The 18,334-nt window shown below is 38.3% G+C and overlaps 20 pseudogenes; all 20 read right to left on the reverse strand.

The window, feature by feature from the left end:
• Window positions 1–2,214: 2,214 nt before the first annotated feature.
• On the reverse strand, window positions 2,215–2,333 carry LOC113103609 (uncharacterized; annotated as a pseudogene).
• Window positions 2,334–2,688: 355 nt separating this feature from the next.
• Window positions 2,689–2,807, reverse strand: LOC113103612 (uncharacterized; annotated as a pseudogene).
• A 1,389-nt stretch (window positions 2,808–4,196) lies between these two features.
• Window positions 4,197–4,315, reverse strand: LOC113103613 (uncharacterized; annotated as a pseudogene).
• A 354-nt stretch (window positions 4,316–4,669) lies between these two features.
• Window positions 4,670–4,788, reverse strand: LOC113103615 (uncharacterized; annotated as a pseudogene).
• A 1,391-nt stretch (window positions 4,789–6,179) lies between these two features.
• Window positions 6,180–6,298, reverse strand: LOC113103677 (uncharacterized; annotated as a pseudogene).
• Window positions 6,299–6,666: 368 nt separating this feature from the next.
• LOC113103616 (uncharacterized) lies at window positions 6,667–6,785 on the reverse strand (annotated as a pseudogene).
• Window positions 6,786–8,175: 1,390 nt separating this feature from the next.
• LOC113103617 (uncharacterized) lies at window positions 8,176–8,294 on the reverse strand (annotated as a pseudogene).
• Window positions 8,295–8,650: 356 nt separating this feature from the next.
• Window positions 8,651–8,769, reverse strand: LOC113103618 (uncharacterized; annotated as a pseudogene).
• Window positions 8,770–10,160: 1,391 nt separating this feature from the next.
• On the reverse strand, window positions 10,161–10,279 carry LOC113103589 (uncharacterized; annotated as a pseudogene).
• Window positions 10,280–10,649: 370 nt separating this feature from the next.
• Window positions 10,650–10,768, reverse strand: LOC113103664 (uncharacterized; annotated as a pseudogene).
• A 371-nt stretch (window positions 10,769–11,139) lies between these two features.
• On the reverse strand, window positions 11,140–11,258 carry LOC113103619 (uncharacterized; annotated as a pseudogene).
• Window positions 11,259–11,613: 355 nt separating this feature from the next.
• Window positions 11,614–11,732, reverse strand: LOC113103620 (uncharacterized; annotated as a pseudogene).
• A 1,672-nt stretch (window positions 11,733–13,404) lies between these two features.
• Window positions 13,405–13,523, reverse strand: LOC113103601 (uncharacterized; annotated as a pseudogene).
• Window positions 13,524–13,892: 369 nt separating this feature from the next.
• Window positions 13,893–14,011, reverse strand: LOC113103665 (uncharacterized; annotated as a pseudogene).
• A 370-nt stretch (window positions 14,012–14,381) lies between these two features.
• Window positions 14,382–14,500, reverse strand: LOC113103621 (uncharacterized; annotated as a pseudogene).
• Window positions 14,501–14,856: 356 nt separating this feature from the next.
• LOC113103622 (uncharacterized) lies at window positions 14,857–14,975 on the reverse strand (annotated as a pseudogene).
• Window positions 14,976–16,362: 1,387 nt separating this feature from the next.
• LOC113103614 (uncharacterized) lies at window positions 16,363–16,481 on the reverse strand (annotated as a pseudogene).
• A 369-nt stretch (window positions 16,482–16,850) lies between these two features.
• LOC113103667 (uncharacterized) lies at window positions 16,851–16,969 on the reverse strand (annotated as a pseudogene).
• A 370-nt stretch (window positions 16,970–17,339) lies between these two features.
• On the reverse strand, window positions 17,340–17,458 carry LOC113103623 (uncharacterized; annotated as a pseudogene).
• Window positions 17,459–17,813: 355 nt separating this feature from the next.
• LOC113103624 (uncharacterized) lies at window positions 17,814–17,932 on the reverse strand (annotated as a pseudogene).
• Between the last annotated feature and the right edge of the window lie 402 nt (window positions 17,933–18,334).

Consider the following 18,334-nt stretch of genomic DNA (forward strand, 5'->3'; position numbering starts at 1 on the left):
AGCACCTGGTTTTCCGAGGCCGGTCTCCCATCCAAACACTAAACAGGTCCATAGCCTGCTAAGATTCAAAGATTGGGCATTGACTCTTTTTGTTTCAAGATAATTATATAATTAGTACAAATTTCCAAAAATATTACAGCAACTGGTATTCCGAGGCGGTCTCCCATCCAAGCACTAAACAGGTCCATACCTCCTAAGATTCAAAGATTGGGCATTTACTCTTTTTTTTTTTTTGTTGCAAGATTATTATGTAATTAGTAAAAATTGCCAAAAATATTACAGCAACTGGTATTTCCCGGCCGTCTTCCATCCAAGTACTAACCAGGCAAAACCTGCTATTATTCAGAGATCGGGCATTGACTTTTTTTTTTTTTTTCAAGATTATTATATAATTTGTGAAAATTTCAAAAAATCTTAAAGCAACTGGTATTACCAGGGTGTCTCCCATCCAATTACTAACCAGGCCCATACCTGCTAAGATTCAGATATGGGGCATTGACTCCTTTCTTTTTTTTCTTGCAAGATTATTATATAATTTGTGAAAAATTTCCAAAAATCTTAAAGCAACTGGTATTACCAGGGGGTCTGCCATCCAATTACTAACCAGGCCGAAACCTGCTTAGTTTCCGAACTCAGACATGATCTGGCATAGCCAGGGTGGAATGGCCATAAGCGAAGACTGCTGCAAAGAGAGAGCTATTTTAAAGATCAGCCAATCTAATCGCCGGTACATTATACAGGACCAAACCTGCTTAGCTTCCGAGAGCAGACGAGATCAGGCATAGCCAGGTTGTTACGGTCGCAAGCGAAGGATACTGCAAAGAGAAGACTATTTAAAGATCAGCCAATCAAATCGCCCATACATTATATAAGTAGGAATGAAAATCCAAAAGCTTAAAGCACCTGGTATTCCCAGGCGGTCTCCCATCCAAGCACTAACCAGGCCAATACCTGCTAAGATTAAGAGATCGGGCATTGACTCTTTTTTTTTTTTTTTTTTTTTTTTTTTTTAAAGATTATTATATAATTAGTAATACATTTCCAATAATATTAGAGCACCTGGTTTTCCGAGGCGGTCTCCCATCCAAACACTAAACAGGTCCATAGCTGCTAAGATTCAAAGATTGGGCATTGACTCTTTTTGTTTCAAGATAATTATATAATTAGTACAAATTTCCAAAAATATTACAGCAACTGGTATTCCGAGGCGGTCTCCCATCCAAGCACTAAACAGGTCCATACCTCCTAAGATTCAAAGATTGGGCATTTACTCTTTTTTTTTTTTTGTTGCAAGATTATTATGTAATTAGTAAAAATTGCCAAAAATATTACAGCAACTGGTATTTCCCGGCCGTCTTCCATCCAAGTACTAACCAGGCAAAACCTGCTATTATTCAGAGATCGGGCATTGACTTTTTTTTTTTTTTCAAGATTATTATATAATTTGTGAAAAATTTCCAAAAATCTTAAAGCAACTGGTATTACCAGGGTGTCTCCCATCCAATTACTAACCAGGCCCATACCTGCTAAGATTCAGATATGGGGCATTGACTCCTTTCTTTTTTTCTTGCAAGATTATTATATAATTTGTGAAAAATTTCCAAAAATCTTAAAGCAACTGGTATTACCAGGGGGTCTGCCATCCAATTACTAACCAGGCCGAAACCTGCTTAGTTTCCGAACTCAGACATGATCTGGCATAGCCAGGGTGGAATGGCCATAAGCGAAGACTGCTGCAAAGAGAGAGCTATTTAAAGATCAGCCAATCTAATCGCCGGTACATTATACAGGACCAAACCTGCTTAGCTTCCGAGAGCAGACGAGATCAGGCATAGCCAGGTTGTTACGGTCGCAAGCGAAGGATACTGCAAAGAGAAGACTATTTAAAGATCAGCCAATCAAATCGCCCATACATTATATAAGTAGGAATGAAAATCCAAAAGCTTACAGCACCTGGTATTCCGAGGCGGTCTCCCATCCAAGCACTAACCAGGCCAATACCTGCTAAGATTAAGAGATCGGGCATTGGCTCTTTTTTTTTAAGATTATTATATAATTAGTAATAAATTTCCAATAATATTAGAGCACCTGGTATTAACAGGGGGTCTCCCATCCAAACACTACACAGGTCAATGACTGCTAAGATTCAAAGAATGGGCATTCACTCTTTTTTTTTTTCAAGATTATTATATAATTTGTGAAAAATTTACAAAAATCTTAAAGCAACTGGTATTACCAGGGGGTCTCCCATCCAATTACTAACCAGGCCCAAACCTGCTTAGCTTCCGAGCTCAGACATGATCTGGCATAGACAGGGTGGTATAGCCATAAGCGAAGACTGCTGCAAAGAGAGAGCTATTTAAAGATCAGCCAATCTAATATAAGTAGGAAAGAAAACCCTAAAGCTTAAAGCACCTGGTATTCCCAGGCGGTCTCCCATCCAAGCACTAACCAGGCCAATACCTGCTAAGATTAAGAGATCGGGCATTGACTCTTTTTTTTTTTTTTTTTTTTTTAAGATTATTATATAATTAGTAATAAATTTCCAATAATATTAGAGCACCTGGTATTCCGAGGCGGTCTCCCATCCAGACACTAAACAGGTCCATGACTGCTAAGATTCAAAGAATGGGCATTGACTCTTTTTTTTTTCAAGATTATTATATAATATGTGAAAAATTTACAAAAATCTTAAAGCAACTGGTATTACCAGGGGGTCTCCCATCCAATTACTAACCAGGCCCAAACCTGCTTAGCTTCCGAGCTCAGACATGATCTGGCATAGACAGGGTGGTATAGCCATAAGCGAAGACTGCTGCAAAGAGAGAGCTATTTAAAGATCAGCCAATCTAATATAAGTAGGAAAGTAAACCCTAAAGCTTAAAGCACCTGGTATTCCCAGGCGGTCTCCCATCCAAGCACTAACCAGGCCAATACCTGCTAAGATTAAGAGATCGGGCATTGACTCTTTTTTTTTTTTTTTTTTTTTTTTTTTAAAGATTATTATATAATTAGTAATAAATTTCCAATAATATTAGAGCACCTGGTTTTCCGAGGCGGTCTCCCATCCAAACACTAAACAGGTCCATAGCTGCTAAGATTCAAAGATTGGGCATTGACTCTTTTTGTTTCAAGATAATTATATAATTAGTACAAATTTCCAAAAATATTACAGCAACTGGTATTCCGAGGCGGTCTCCCATCCAAGCACTAAACAGGTCCATACCTCCTAAGATTCAAAGATTGGGCATTTACTCTTTTTTTTTTTTTGTTGCAAGATTATTATGTAATTAGTAAAAATTGCCAAAAATATTACAGCAACTGGTATTTCCCGGCCGTCTTCCATCCAAGTACTAACCAGGCAAAACCTGCTATTATTCAGAGATCGGGCATTGACTTTTTTTTTTTTTCAAGATTATTATATAATTTGTGAAAAATTTCCAAAAATCTTAAAGCAACTGGTATTACCAGGGTGTCTCCCATCCAATTACTAACCAGGCCCATACCTGCTAAGATTCAGATATGGGGCATTGACTCCTTTCTTTTTTTCTTGCAAGATTATTATATAATTTGTGAAAAATTTCCAAAAATCTTAAAGCAACTGGTATTACCAGGGGGTCTGCCATCCAATTACTAACCAGGCCGAAACCTGCTTAGTTTCCGAACTCAGACATGATCTGGCATAGCCAGGGTGGAATGGCCATAAGCGAAGACTGCTGCAAAGAGAGAGCTATTTAAAGATCAGCCAATCTAATCGCCGGTACATTATACAGGACCAAACCTGCTTAGCTTCCGAGAGCAGACGAGATCAGGCATAGCCAGGTTGTTACGGTCGCAAGCGAAGGATACTGCAAAGAGAAGACTATTTAAAGATCAGCCAATCAAATCGCCCATACATTATATAAGTAGGAATGAAAATCCAAAAGCTTACAGCACCTGGTATTCCGAGGCGGTCTCCCATCCAAGCACTAACCAGGCCAATACCTGCTAAGATTAAGAGATCGGGCATTGGCTCTTTTTTTTAAGATTATTATATAATTAGTAATAAATTTCCAATAATATTAGAGCACCTGGTATTAACAGGGGGTCTCCCATCCAAACACTACACAGGTCAATGACTGCTAAGATTCAAAGAATGGGCATTCACTCTTTTTTTTTTTCAAGATTATTATATAATTTGTGAAAAATTTACAAAAATCTTAAAGCAACTGGTATTACCAGGGGGTCTCCCATCCAATTACTAACCAGGCCCAAACCTGCTTAGCTTCCGAGCTCAGACATGATCTGGCATAGACAGGGTGGTATAGCCATAAGCGAAGACTGCTGCAAAGAGAGAGCTATTTAAAGATCAGCCAATCTAATATAAGTAGGAAAGAAAACCCTAAAGCTTAAAGCACCTGGTATTCCCAGGCGGTCTCCCATCCAAGCACTAACCAGGCCAATACCTGCTAAGATTAAGAGATCGGGCATTGACTCTTTTTTTTTTTTTTTTTTTTTAAGATTATTATATAATTAGTAATAAATTTCCAATAATATTAGAGCACCTGGTATTCCGAGGCGGTCTCCCATCCAGACACTAAACAGGTCCATGACTGCTAAGATTCAAAGAATGGGCATTGACTCTTTTTTTTTTCAAGATTATTATATAATATGTGAAAAATTTACAAAAATCTTAAAGCAACTGGTATTACCAGGGGGTCTCCCATCCAATTACTAACCAGGCCCAAACCTGCTTAGCTTCCGAGCTCAGACATGATCTGGCATAGACAGGGTGGTATAGCCATAAGCGAAGACTGCTGCAAAGAGAGAGCTATTTAAAGATCAGCCAATCTAATATAAGTAGGAAAGTAAACCCTAAAGCTTAAAGCACCTGGTATTCCCAGGCGGTCTCCCATCCAAGCACTAACCAGGCCAATACCTGCTAAGATTAAGAGATCGGGCATTGACTCTTTTTTTTTTTTTTTTTTTTTTTTTTTTAAAGATTATTATATAATTAGTAATAAATTTCCAATAATATTAGAGCACCTGGTTTTCCGAGGCGGTCTCCCATCCAAACACTAAACAGGTCCATAGCTGCTAAGATTCAAAGATTGGGCATTGACTCTTTTTGTTTCAAGATAATTATATAATTAGTACAAATTTCCAAAAATATTACAGCAACTGGTATTCCGAGGCGGTCTCCCATCCAAGCACTAAACAGGTCCATACCTCCTAAGATTCAAAGATTGGGCATTTACTCTTTTTTTTTTTTTGTTGCAAGATTATTATGTAATTAGTAAAAATTGCCAAAAATATTACAGCAACTGGTATTTCCCGGCCGTCTTCCATCCAAGTACTAACCAGGCAAAACCTGCTATTATTCAGAGATCGGGCATTGACTTTTTTTTTTTTTTCAAGATTATTATATAATTTGTGAAAAATTTCCAAAAATCTTAAAGCAACTGGTATTACCAGGGTGTCTCCCATCCAATTACTAACCAGGCCCATACCTGCTAAGATTCAGATATGGGGCATTGACTCCTTTCTTTTTTTCTTGCAAGATTATTATATAATTTGTGAAAAATTTCCAAAAATCTTAAAGCAACTGGTATTACCAGGGGGTCTGCCATCCAATTACTAACCAGGCCGAAACCTGCTTAGTTTCCGAACTCAGACATGATCTGGCATAGCCAGGGTGGAATGGCCATAAGCGAAGACTGCTGCAAAGAGAGAGCTATTTAAAGATCAGCCAATCTAATCGCCGGTACATTATACAGGACCAAACCTGCTTAGCTTCCGAGAGCAGACGAGATCAGGCATAGCCAGGTTGTTACGGTCGCAAGCGAAGGATACTGCAAAGAGAAGACTATTTAAAGATCAGCCAATCAAATCGCCCATACATTATATAAGTAGGAATGAAAATCCAAAAGCTTACAGCACCTGGTATTCCGAGGCGGTCTCCCATCCAAGCACTAACCAGGCCAATACCTGCTAAGATTAAGAGATCGGGCATTGGCTCTTTTTTTTTAAGATTATTATATAATTAGTAATAAATTTCCAATAATATTAGAGCACCTGGTATTAACAGGGGGTCTCCCATCCAAACACTACACAGGTCAATGACTGCTAAGATTCAAAGAATGGGCATTCACTCTTTTTTTTTTCAAGATTATTATATAATTTGTGAAAAATTTACAAAAATCTTAAAGCAACTGGTATTACCAGGGGGTCTCCCATCCAATTACTAACCAGGCCCAAACCTGCTTAGCTTCCGAGCTCAGACATGATCTGGCATAGCCAGGGTGGTATGGCCATAAGCGAAGACTGCTGCAAAGAGAGAGCTATTTAAAGATCAGTCAATCTAATCGCCGGTATATTATATAAGTAGGAAAGAAAACCCTAAAGCTTAAAGCACCTGGTATTCCCAGGCGGTCTCCCATCCAAGCACTAACCAGGCCAATACCTGCTAAGATTAAGAGATCGGGCATTGACTCTTTTTTTTTTTTTTTTTTTTTAAGATTATTATATAATTAGTAATAAATTTCCAATAATATTAGAGCACCTGGTATTCCGAGGCGGTCTCCCATCCAGACACTAAACAGGTCCATGACTGCTAAGATTCAAAGAATGGGCATTGACTCTTTTTTTTTTCAAGATTATTATATAATATGTGAAAAATTTACAAAAATCTTAAAGCAACTGGTATTACCAGGGGGTCTCCCATCCAATTACTAACCAGGCCCAAACCTGCTTAGCTTCCGAGCTCAGACATGATCTGGCATAGACAGGGTGGTATAGCCATAAGCGAAGACTGCTGCAAAGAGAGAGCTATTTAAAGATCAGCCAATCTAATATAAGTAGGAAAGTAAACCCTAAAGCTTAAAGCACCTGGTATTCCCAGGCGGTCTCCCATCCAAGCACTAACCAGGCCAATACCTGCTAAGATTAAGAGATCGGGCATTGACTCTTTTTTTTTTTTTTTTTTTTTTTTTAAAGATTATTATATAATTAGTAATAAATTTCCAATAATATTAGAGCACCTGGTTTTCCGAGGCGGTCTCCCATCCAAACACTAAACAGGTCCATAGCTGCTAAGATTCAAAGATTGGGCATTGACTCTTTTTGTTTCAAGATAATTATATAATTAGTACAAATTTCCAAAAATATTACAGCAACTGGTATTCCGAGGCGGTCTCCCATCCAAGCACTAAACAGGTCCATACCTCCTAAGATTCAAAGATTGGGCATTTACTCTTTTTTTTTTTTTGTTGCAAGATTATTATGTAATTAGTAAAAATTGCCAAAAATATTACAGCAACTGGTATTTCCCGGCCGTCTTCCATCCAAGTACTAACCAGGCAAAACCTGCTATTATTCAGAGATCGGGCATTGACTTTTTTTTTTTTTTTCAAGATTATTATATAATTTGTGAAAAATTTCCAAAAATCTTAAAGCAACTGGTATTACCAGGGTGTCTCCCATCCAATTACTAACCAGGCCCATACCTGCTAAGATTCAGATATGGGGCATTGACTCCTTTCTTTTTTTCTTGCAAGATTATTATATAATTTGTGAAAAATTTCCAAAAATCTTAAAGCAACTGGTATTACCAGGGGGTCTGCCATCCAATTACTAACCAGGCCGAAACCTGCTTAGTTTCCGAACTCAGACATGATCTGGCATAGCCAGGGTGGAATGGCCATAAGCGAAGACTGCTGCAAAGAGAGAGCTATTTAAAGATCAGCCAATCTAATCGCCGGTACATTATACAGGACCAAACCTGCTTAGCTTCCGAGAGCAGACGAGATCAGGCATAGCCAGGTTGTTACGGTCGCAAGCGAAGGATACTGCAAAGAGAAGACTATTTAAAGATCAGCCAATCAAATCGCCCATACATTATATAAGTAGGAATGAAAATCCAAAAGCTTACAGCACCTGGTATTCCGAGGCGGTCTCCCATCCAAGCACTAACCAGGCCAATACCTGCTAAGATTAAGAGATCGGGCATTGGCTCTTTTTTTTTAAGATTATTATATAATTAGTAATAAATTTCCAATAATATTAGAGCACCTGGTATTAACAGGGGGTCTCCCATCCAAACACTACACAGGTCAATGACTGCTAAGATTCAAAGAATGGGCATTCACTCTTTTTTTTTTTCAAGATTATTATATAATTTGTGAAAAATTTACAAAAATCTTAAAGCAACTGGTATTACCAGGGGGTCTCCCATCCAATTACTAACCAGGCCCAAACCTGCTTAGCTTCCGAGCTCAGACATGATCTGGCATAGACAGGGTGGTATAGCCATAAGCGAAGACTGCTGCAAAGAGAGAGCTATTTAAAGATCAGCCAATCCTAATATAAGTAGGAAAGAAAACCCTAAAGCTTAAAGCACCTGGTATTCCCAGGCGGTCTCCCATCCAAGCACTAACCAGGCCAATACCTGCTAAGATTAAGAGATCGGGCATTGACTCTTTTTTTTTTTTTTTTTTTTTTAAGATTATTATATAATTAGTAATAAATTTCCAATAATATTAGAGCACCTGGTATTCCGAGGCGGTCTCCCATCCAGACACTAAACAGGTCCATGACTGCTAAGATTCAAAGAATGGGCATTGACTCTTTTTTTTTTCAAGATTATTATATAATATGTGAAAAATTTACAAAAATCTTAAAGCAACTGGTATTACCAGGGGGTCTCCCATCCAATTACTAACCAGGCCCAAACCTGCTTAGCTTCCGAGCTCAGACATGATCTGGCATAGACAGGGTGGTATAGCCATAAGCGAAGACTGCTGCAAAGAGAGAGCTATTTAAAGATCAGCCAATCTAATATAAGTAGGAAAGTAAACCCTAAAGCTTAAAGCACCTGGTATTCCCAGGCGGTCTCCCATCCAAGCACTAACCAGGCCAATACCTGCTAAGATTAAGAGATCGGGCATTGACTCTTTTTTTTTTTTTTTTTTTTTTTTTTTAAAGATTATTATATAATTAGTAATAAATTTCCAATAATATTAGAGCACCTGGTTTTCCGAGGCGGTCTCCCATCCAAACACTAAACAGGTCCATAGCTGCTAAGATTCAAAGATTGGGCATTGACTCTTTTTGTTTCAAGATAATTATATAATTAGTACAAATTTCCAAAAATATTACAGCAACTGGTATTCCGAGGCGGTCTCCCATCCAAGCACTAAACAGGTCCATACCTCCTAAGATTCAAAGATTGGGCATTTACTCTTTTTTTTTTTTTGTTGCAAGATTATTATGTAATTAGTAAAAATTGCCAAAAATATTACAGCAACTGGTATTTCCCGGCCGTCTTCCATCCAAGTACTAACCAGGCAAAACCTGCTATTATTCAGAGATCGGGCATTGACTTTTTTTTTTTTTTCAAGATTATTATATAATTTGTGAAAAATTTCCAAAAATCTTAAAGCAACTGGTATTACCAGGGTGTCTCCCATCCAATTACTAACCAGGCCCATACCTGCTAAGATTCAGATATGGGGCATTGACTCCTTTCTTTTTTTCTTGCAAGATTATTATATAATTTGTGAAAAATTTCCAAAAATCTTAAAGCAACTGGTATTACCAGGGGGTCTGCCATCCAATTACTAACCAGGCCGAAACCTGCTTAGTTTCCGAACTCAGACATGATCTGGCATAGCCAGGGTGGAATGGCCATAAGCGAAGACTGCTGCAAAGAGAGAGCTATTTAAAGATCAGCCAATCTAATCGCCGGTACATTATACAGGACCAAACCTGCTTAGCTTCCGAGAGCAGACGAGATCAGGCATAGCCAGGTTGTTACGGTCGCAAGCGAAGGATACTGCAAAGAGAAGACTATTTAAAGATCAGCCAATCAAATCGCCCATACATTATATAAGTAGGAATGAAAATCCAAAAGCTTACAGCACCTGGTATTCCGAGGCGGTCTCCCATCCAAGCACTAACCAGGCCAATACCTGCTAAGATTAAGAGATCGGGCATTGGCTCTTTTTTTTTAAGATTATTATATAATTAGTAATAAATTTCCAATAATATTAGAGCACCTGGTATTAACAGGGGGTCTCCCATCCAAACACTACACAGGTCAATGACTGCTAAGATTCAAAGAATGGGCATTCACTCTTTTTTTTTTTCAAGATTATTATATAATTTGTGAAAAATTTACAAAAATCTTAAAGCAACTGGTATTACCAGGGGGTCTCCCATCCAATTACTAACCAGGCCCAAACCTGCTTAGCTTCCGAGCTCAGACATGATCTGGCATAGCCAGGGTGGTATGGCCATAAGCGAAGACTGCTGCTAAGAGAGAGCTATTTAAAGATCAGTCAATCTAATCGCCGGTATATTATATAAGTAGGAAAGAAAACCCTAAAGCTTAAAGCACCTGGTATTCCCAGGCGGTCTCCCATCCAAGCACTAACCAGGCCAATACCTGCTAAGATTAAGAGATCGGGCATTGACTCTTTTTTTTTTTTTTTTTTTTTTTAAGATTATTATATAATTAGTAATAAATTTCCAATAATATTAGAGCACCTGGTATTCCGAGGCGGTCTCCCATCCAGACACTAAACAGGTCCATGACTGCTAAGATTCAAAGAATGGGCATTGACTCTTTTTTTTTTCAAGATTATTATATAATTTGTGAAAAATTTACAAAAATCTTAGAGCAACTGGTATTACCAGGGGGTCTCCCATCCAATTACTAACCAGGCCCAAACCTGCTTAGCTTCCGAGCTCAGACATGATCTGGCATAGCCAGGGTGGTATGGCCATAAGCGAAGACTGCTGCAAAGAGAGAGCTATTTAAAGATCAGCCAATCTAATCGCCGGTACATTATATAAGTAGGAAAGAAAACCCTAAAGCTTAAAGCACCTGGTATTCCCAGGCGGTCTCCCATCCAAGCACTAACCAGGCCAATACCTGCTAAGATTAAGAGATCGGGCATTGACTCTTTTTTTTTTTTTTTTTTTTTTTAAGATTATTATATAATTAGTAATAAATTTCCAATAATATTAGAGCACCTGGTATTCCGAGGCGGTCTCCCATCCAGACACTAAACAGGTCCATGACTGCTAAGATTCAAAGAATGGGCATTGACTCTTTTTTTTTTTCAAGATTATTATATAATATGTGAAAAATTTACAAAAATCTTAAAGCAACTGGTATTACCAGGGGGTCTCCCATCCAATTACTAACCAGGCCCAAACCTGCTTAGCTTCCGAGCTCAGACATGATCTGGCATAGACAGGGTGGTATAGCCATAAGCGAAGACTGCTGCAAAGAGAGAGCTATTTAAAGATCAGCCAATCTAATATAAGTAGGAAAGAAAACCCTAAAGCTTAAAGCACCTGGTATTCCCAGGCGGTCTCCCATCCAAGCACTAACCAGGCCAATACCTGCTAAGATTAAGAGATCGGGCATTGACTCTTTTTTTTTTTTTTTTTTTTTTAAGATTATTATATAATTAGTAATAAATTTCCAATAATATTAGAGCACCTGGTATTCCGAGGCGGTCTCCCATCCAGACACTAAACAGGTCCATGACTGCTAAGATTCAAAGAATGGGCATTGACTCTTTTTTTTTTCAAGATTATTATATAATATGTGAAAAATTTACAAAAATCTTAAAGCAACTGGTATTACCAGGGGGTCTCCCATCCAATTACTAACCAGGCCCAAACCTGCTTAGCTTCCGAGCTCAGACATGATCTGGCATAGACAGGGTGGTATAGCCATAAGCGAAGACTGCTGCAAAGAGAGAGCTATTTAAAGATCAGCCAATCTAATATAAGTAGGAAAGTAAACCCTAAAGCTTAAAGCACCTGGTATTCCCAGGCGGTCTCCCATCCAAGCACTAACCAGGCCAATACCTGCTAAGATTAAGAGATCGGGCATTGACTCTTTTTTTTTTTTTTTTTTTTTTAAGATTATTATATAATTAGTAATAAATTTCCAATAATATTAGAGCACCTGGTATTCCGAGGCGGTCTCCCATCCAGACACTAAACAGGTCCATGACTGCTAAGATTCAAAGAATGGGCATTGACTCTTTTTTTTTTCAAGATTATTATATAACATGTGAAAAATTTACAAAAATCTTAAAGCAACTGGTATTACCAGGGGGTCTCCCATCCAAGCACTAACCAGGCCAATACCTGCTAAGATTAAGAGATCGGGCATTGACTCTTTTTTTTTTTTTTTTTTTTTTTAAAGATTATTATATAATTAGTAATACATTTCCAATAATATTAGAGCACCTGGTTTTCCGAGGCGGTCTCCCATCCAAACACTAAACAGGTCCATAGCTGCTAAGATTCAAAGATTGGGCATTGACTCTTTTTGTTTCAAGATAATTATATAATTAGTACAAATTTCCAAAAATATTACAGCAACTGGTATTCCGAGGCGGTCTCCCATCCAAGCACTAAACAGGTCCATACCTCCTAAGATTCAAAGATTGGGCATTTACTCTTTTTTTTTTTTTGTTGCAAGATTATTATGTAATTAGTAAAAATTGCCAAAAATATTACAGCAACTGGTATTTCCCGGCCGTCTTCCATCCAAGTACTAACCAGGCAAAACCTGCTATTATTCAGAGATCGGGCATTGACTTTTTTTTTTTTTTCAAGATTATTATATAATTTGTGAAAAATTTCCAAAAATCTTAAAGCAACTGGTATTACCAGGGTGTCTCCCATCCAATTACTAACCAGGCCCATACCTGCTAAGATTCAGATATGGGGCATTGACTCCTTTCTTTTTTTCTTGCAAGATTATTATATAATTTGTGAAAAATTTCCAAAAATCTTAAAGCAACTGGTATTACCAGGGGGTCTGCCATCCAATTACTAACCAGGCCGAAACCTGCTTAGTTTCCGAACTCAGACATGATCTGGCATAGCCAGGGTGGAATGGCCATAAGCGAAGACTGCTGCAAAGAGAGAGCTATTTAAAGATCAGCCAATCTAATCGCCGGTACATTATACAGGACCAAACCTGCTTAGCTTCCGAGAGCAGACGAGATCAGGCATAGCCAGGTTGTTACGGTCGCAAGCGAAGGATACTGCAAAGAGAAGACTATTTAAAGATCAGCCAATCAAATCGCCCATACATTATATAAGTAGGAATGAAAATCCAAAAGCTTACAGCACCTGGTATTCCGAGGCGGTCTCCCATCCAAGCACTAACCAGGCCAATACCTGCTAAGATTAAGAGATCGGGCATTGGCTCTTTTTTTTTAAGATTATTATATAATTAGTAATAAATTTCCAATAATATTAGAGCACCTGGTATTAACAGGGGGTCTCCCATCCAAACACTACACAGGTCAATGACTGCTAAGATTCAAAGAATGGGCATTCACTCTTTTTTTTTTTCAAGATTATTATATAATTTGTGAAAAATTTACAAAAATCTTAAAGCAACTGGTATTACCAGGGGGTCTCCCATCCAATTACTAACCAGGCCCAAACCTGCTTAGCTTCCGAGCTCAGACATGATCTGGCATAGCCAGGGTGGTATGGCCATAAGCGAAGACTGCTGCTAAGAGAGAGCTATTTAAAGATCAGTCAATCTAATCGCCGGTATATTATATAAGTAGGAAAGAAAACCCTAAAGCTTAAAGCACCTGGTATTCCCAGGCGGTCTCCCATCCAAGCACTAACCCAGCCAATACCTGCTAAGATTAAGAGATCGGGCATTGACTCTTTTTTTTTTTTTTTTTTTTTTAAGATTATTATATAATTAGTAATAAATTTCCAATAATATTAGAGCACCTGGTATTCCGAGGCGGTCTCCCATCCAGACACTAAACAGGTCCATGACTGCTAAGATTCAAAGAATGGGCATTGACTCTTTTTTTTTTCAAGATTATTATATAATTTGTGAAAAATTTACAAAAATCTTAGAGCAACTGGTATTACCAGGGGGTCTCCCATCCAATTACTAACCAGGCCCAAACCTGCTTAGCTTCCGAGCTCAGACATGATCTGGCATAGCCAGGGTGGTATGGCCATAAGCGAAGACTGCTGCAAAGAGAGAGCTATTTAAAGATCAGCCAATCTAATCGCCGGTACATTATATAAGTAGGAAAGAAAACCCTAAAGCTTAAAGCACCTGGTATTCCCAGGCGGTCTCCCATCCAAGCACTAACCAGGCCAATACCTGCTAAGATTAAGAGATCGGGCATTGACTCTTTTTTTTTTTTTTTTTTTTTTTAAGATTATTATATAATTAGTAATAAATTTCCAATAATATTAGAGCACCTGGTATTCCGAGGCGGTCTCCCATCCAGACACTAAACAGGTCCATGACTGCTAAGATTCAAAGAATGGGCATTGACTCTTTTTTTTTTCAAGATTATTATATAATATGTGAAAAATTTACAAAAATCTTAAAGCAACTGGTATTACCAGGGGGTCTCCCATCCAATTACTAACCAGGCCCAAACCTGCTTAGCTTCCGAGCTCAGACATGATCTGGCATAGACAGGGTGGTATAGCCATAAGCGAAGACTGCTGCAAAGAGAGAGCTATTTAAAGATCAGCCAATCTAAATATAAGTAGGAAAGAAAACCCTAAAGCTTAAAGCACCTGGTATTCCCAGGCGGTCTCCCATCCAAGCACTAACCAGGCCAATACCTGCTAAGATTAAGAGATCGGGCATTGACTCTTTTTTTTTTTTTTTTTTTTTTAAGATTATTATATAATTAGTAATAAATTTCCAATAATATTAGAGCACCTGGTATTCCGAGGCGGTCTCCCATCCAGACACTAAACAGGTCCATGACTGCTAAGATTCAAAGAATGGGCATTGACTCTTTTTTTTTTCAAGATTATTATATAACATGTGAAAAATTTACAAAAATCTTAAAGCAACTGGTATTACCAGGGGGTCTCCCATCCAATTACTAACCAGGCCCAAACCTGCTTAGCTTCCGAGCTCAGACATGATCTGGCATAGACAGGGTGGTATAGCCATAAGCGAAGACTGCTGCAAAGAGAGAGCTATTTAAAGATCAGCCAATCTAATATAAGTAGGAAAGTAAACCCTAAAGCTTAAAGCACCTGGTATTCCCAGGCGGTCTCCCATCCAAGCACTAACCAGGCCAATACCTGCTAAGATTAAGAGATCGGGCATTGACTCTTTTTTTTTTTTTTTTTTTTTTTAAAGATTATTATATAATTAGTAATACATTTCCAATAATATTAGAGCACCTGGTTTTCCGAGGCGGTCTCCCATCCAAACACTAAACAGGTCCATAGCTGCTAAGATTCAAAGATTGGGCATTGACTCTTTTTGTTTCAAGATAATTATATAATTAGTACAAATTTCCAAAAATATTACAGCAACTGGTATTCCGAGGCGGTCTCCCATCCAAGCACTAAACAGGTCCATACCTCCTAAGATTCAAAGATTGGGCATTTACTCTTTTTTTTTTTTTGTTGCAAGATTATTATGTAATTAGTAAAAATTGCCAAAAATATTACAGCAACTGGTATTTCCCGGCCGTCTTCCATCCAAGTACTAACCAGGCAAAACCTGCTATTATTCAGAGATCGGGCATTGACTTTTTTTTTTTTTTCAAGATTATTATATAATTTGTGAAAAATTTCCAAAAATCTTAAAGCAACTGGTATTACCAGGGTGTCTCCCATCCAATTACTAACCAGGCCCATACCTGCTAAGATTCAGATATGGGGCATTGACTCCTTTCTTTTTTTCTTGCAAGATTATTATATAATTTGTGAAAAATTTCCAAAAATCTTAAAGCAACTGGTATTACCAGGGGGTCTGCCATCCAATTACTAACCAGGCCGAAACCTGCTTAGTTTCCGAACTCAGACATGATCTGGCATAGCCAGGGTGGAATGGCCATAAGCGAAGACTGCTGCAAAGAGAGAGCTATTTAAAGATCAGCCAATCTAATCGCCGGTACATTATACAGGACCAAACCTGCTTAGCTTCCGAGAGCAGACGAGATCAGGCATAGCCAGGTTGTTACGGTCGCAAGCGAAGGATACTGCAAAGAGAAGACTATTTAAAGATCAGCCAATCAAATCGCCCATACATTATATAAGTAGGAATGAAAATCCAAAAGCTTACAGCACCTGGTATTCCGAGGCGGTCTCCCATCCAAGCACTAACCAGGCCAATACCTGCTAAGATTAAGAGATCGGGCATTGGCTCTTTTTTTTTAAGATTATTATATAATTAGTAATAAATTTCCAATAATATTAGAGCACCTGGTATTAACAGGGGGTCTCCCATCCAAACACTACACAGGTCAATGACTGCTAAGATTCAAAGAATGGGCATTCACTCTTTTTTTTTTTCAAGATTATTATATAATTTGTGAAAAATTTACAAAAATCTTAAAGCAACTGGTATTACCAGGGGGTCTCCCATCCAATTACTAACCAGGCCCAAACCTGCTTAGCTTCCGAGCTCAGACATGATCTGGCATAGCCAGGGTGGTATGGCCATAAGCGAAGACTGCTGCTAAGAGAGAGCTATTTAAAGATCAGTCAATCTAATCGCCGGTATATTATATAAGTAGGAAAGAAAACCCTAAAGCTTAAAGCACCTGGTATTCCCAGGCGGTCTCCCATCCAAGCACTAACCCAGCCAATACCTGCTAAGATTAAGAGATCGGGCATTGACTCTTTTTTTTTTTTTTTTTTTTTTAAGATTATTATATAATTAGTAATAAATTTCCAATAATATTAGAGCACCTGGTATTCCGAGGCGGTCTCCCATCCAGACACTAAACAGGTCCATGACTGCTAAGATTCAAAGAATGGGCATTGACTCTTTTTTTTTTCAAGATTATTATATAATTTGTGAAAAATTTACAAAAATCTTAGAGCAACTGGTATTACCAGGGGGTCTCCCATCCAATTACTAACCAGGCCCAAACCTGCTTAGCTTCCGAGCTCAGACATGATCTGGCATAGCCAGGGTGGTATGGCCATAAGCGAAGACTGCTGCAAAGAGAGAGCTATTTAAAGATCAGCCAATCTAATCGCCGGTACATTATATAAGTAGGAAAGAAAACCCTAAAGCTTAAAGCACCTGGTATTCCCAGGCGGTCTCCCATCCAAGCACTAACCAGGCCAATACCTGCTAAGATTAAGAGATCGGGCATTGACTCTTTTTTTTTTTTTTTTTTTTTTTAAGATTATTATATAATTAGTAATAAATTTCCAATAATATTAGAGCACCTGGTATTCCGAGGCGGTCTCCCATCCAGACACTAAACAGGTCCATGACTGCTAAGATTCAAAGAATGGGCATTGACTCTTTTTTTTTTCAAGATTATTATATAATATGTGAAAAATTTACAAAAATCTTAAAGCAACTGGTATTACCAGGGGGTCTCCCATCCAATTACTAACCAGGCCCAAACCTGCTTAGCTTCCGAGCTCAGACATGATCTGGCATAGACAGGGTGGTATAGCCATAAGCGAAGACTGCTGCAAAGAGAGAGCTATTTAAAGATCAGCCAATCTAATATAAGTAGGAAAGAAAACCCTAAAGCTTAAAGCACCTGGTATTCCCAGGCGGTCTCCCATCCAAGCACTAACCAGGCCAATACCTGCTAAGATTAAGAGATCGGGCATTGACTCTTTTTTTTTTTTTTTTTTTTTTAAGATTATTATATAATTAGTAATAAATTTCCAATAATATTAGAGCACCTGGTATTCCGAGGCGGTCTCCCATCCAGACACTAAACAGGTCCATGACTGCTAAGATTCAAAGAATGGGCATTGACTCTTTTTTTTTTCAAGATTATTATATAATATGTGAAAAATTTACAAAAATCTTAAAGCAACTGGTATTACCAGGGGGTCTCCCATCCAATTACTAACCAGGCCCAAACCTGCTTAGCTTCCGAGCTCAGACATGATCTGGCATAGACAGGGTGGTATAGCCATAAGCGAAGACTGCTGCAAAGAGAGAGCTATTTAAAGATCAGCCAATCTAATATAAGTAGGAAAGTAAACCCTAAAGCTTAAAGCACCTGGTATTCCCAGGCGGTCTCCCATCCAAGCACTAACCAGGCCAATACCTGCTAAGATTAAGAGATCGGGCATTGACTCTTTTTTTTTTTTTTTTTTTTTTAAAGATTATTATATAATTAGTAATACATTTCCAATAATATTAGAGCACCTGGTCTTCCGAGGCGGTCTCCCATCCAAACACTAAACAGGTCCATAGCTGCTAAGATTCAAAGATTGGGCATTGACTCTTTTTGTTTCAAGATAATTATATAATTAGTACAAATTTCCAAAATATTACAGCAACTGGTATTCCGAGGCGGTCTCCCATCCAAGCACTAAA

This window comes from Carassius auratus, unplaced genomic scaffold (assembly GCF_003368295.1).
Source record: "Carassius auratus strain Wakin unplaced genomic scaffold, ASM336829v1 scaf_tig00217846, whole genome shotgun sequence".
NCBI classification, from domain to species: domain Eukaryota; kingdom Metazoa; phylum Chordata; class Actinopteri; order Cypriniformes; family Cyprinidae; genus Carassius; species Carassius auratus.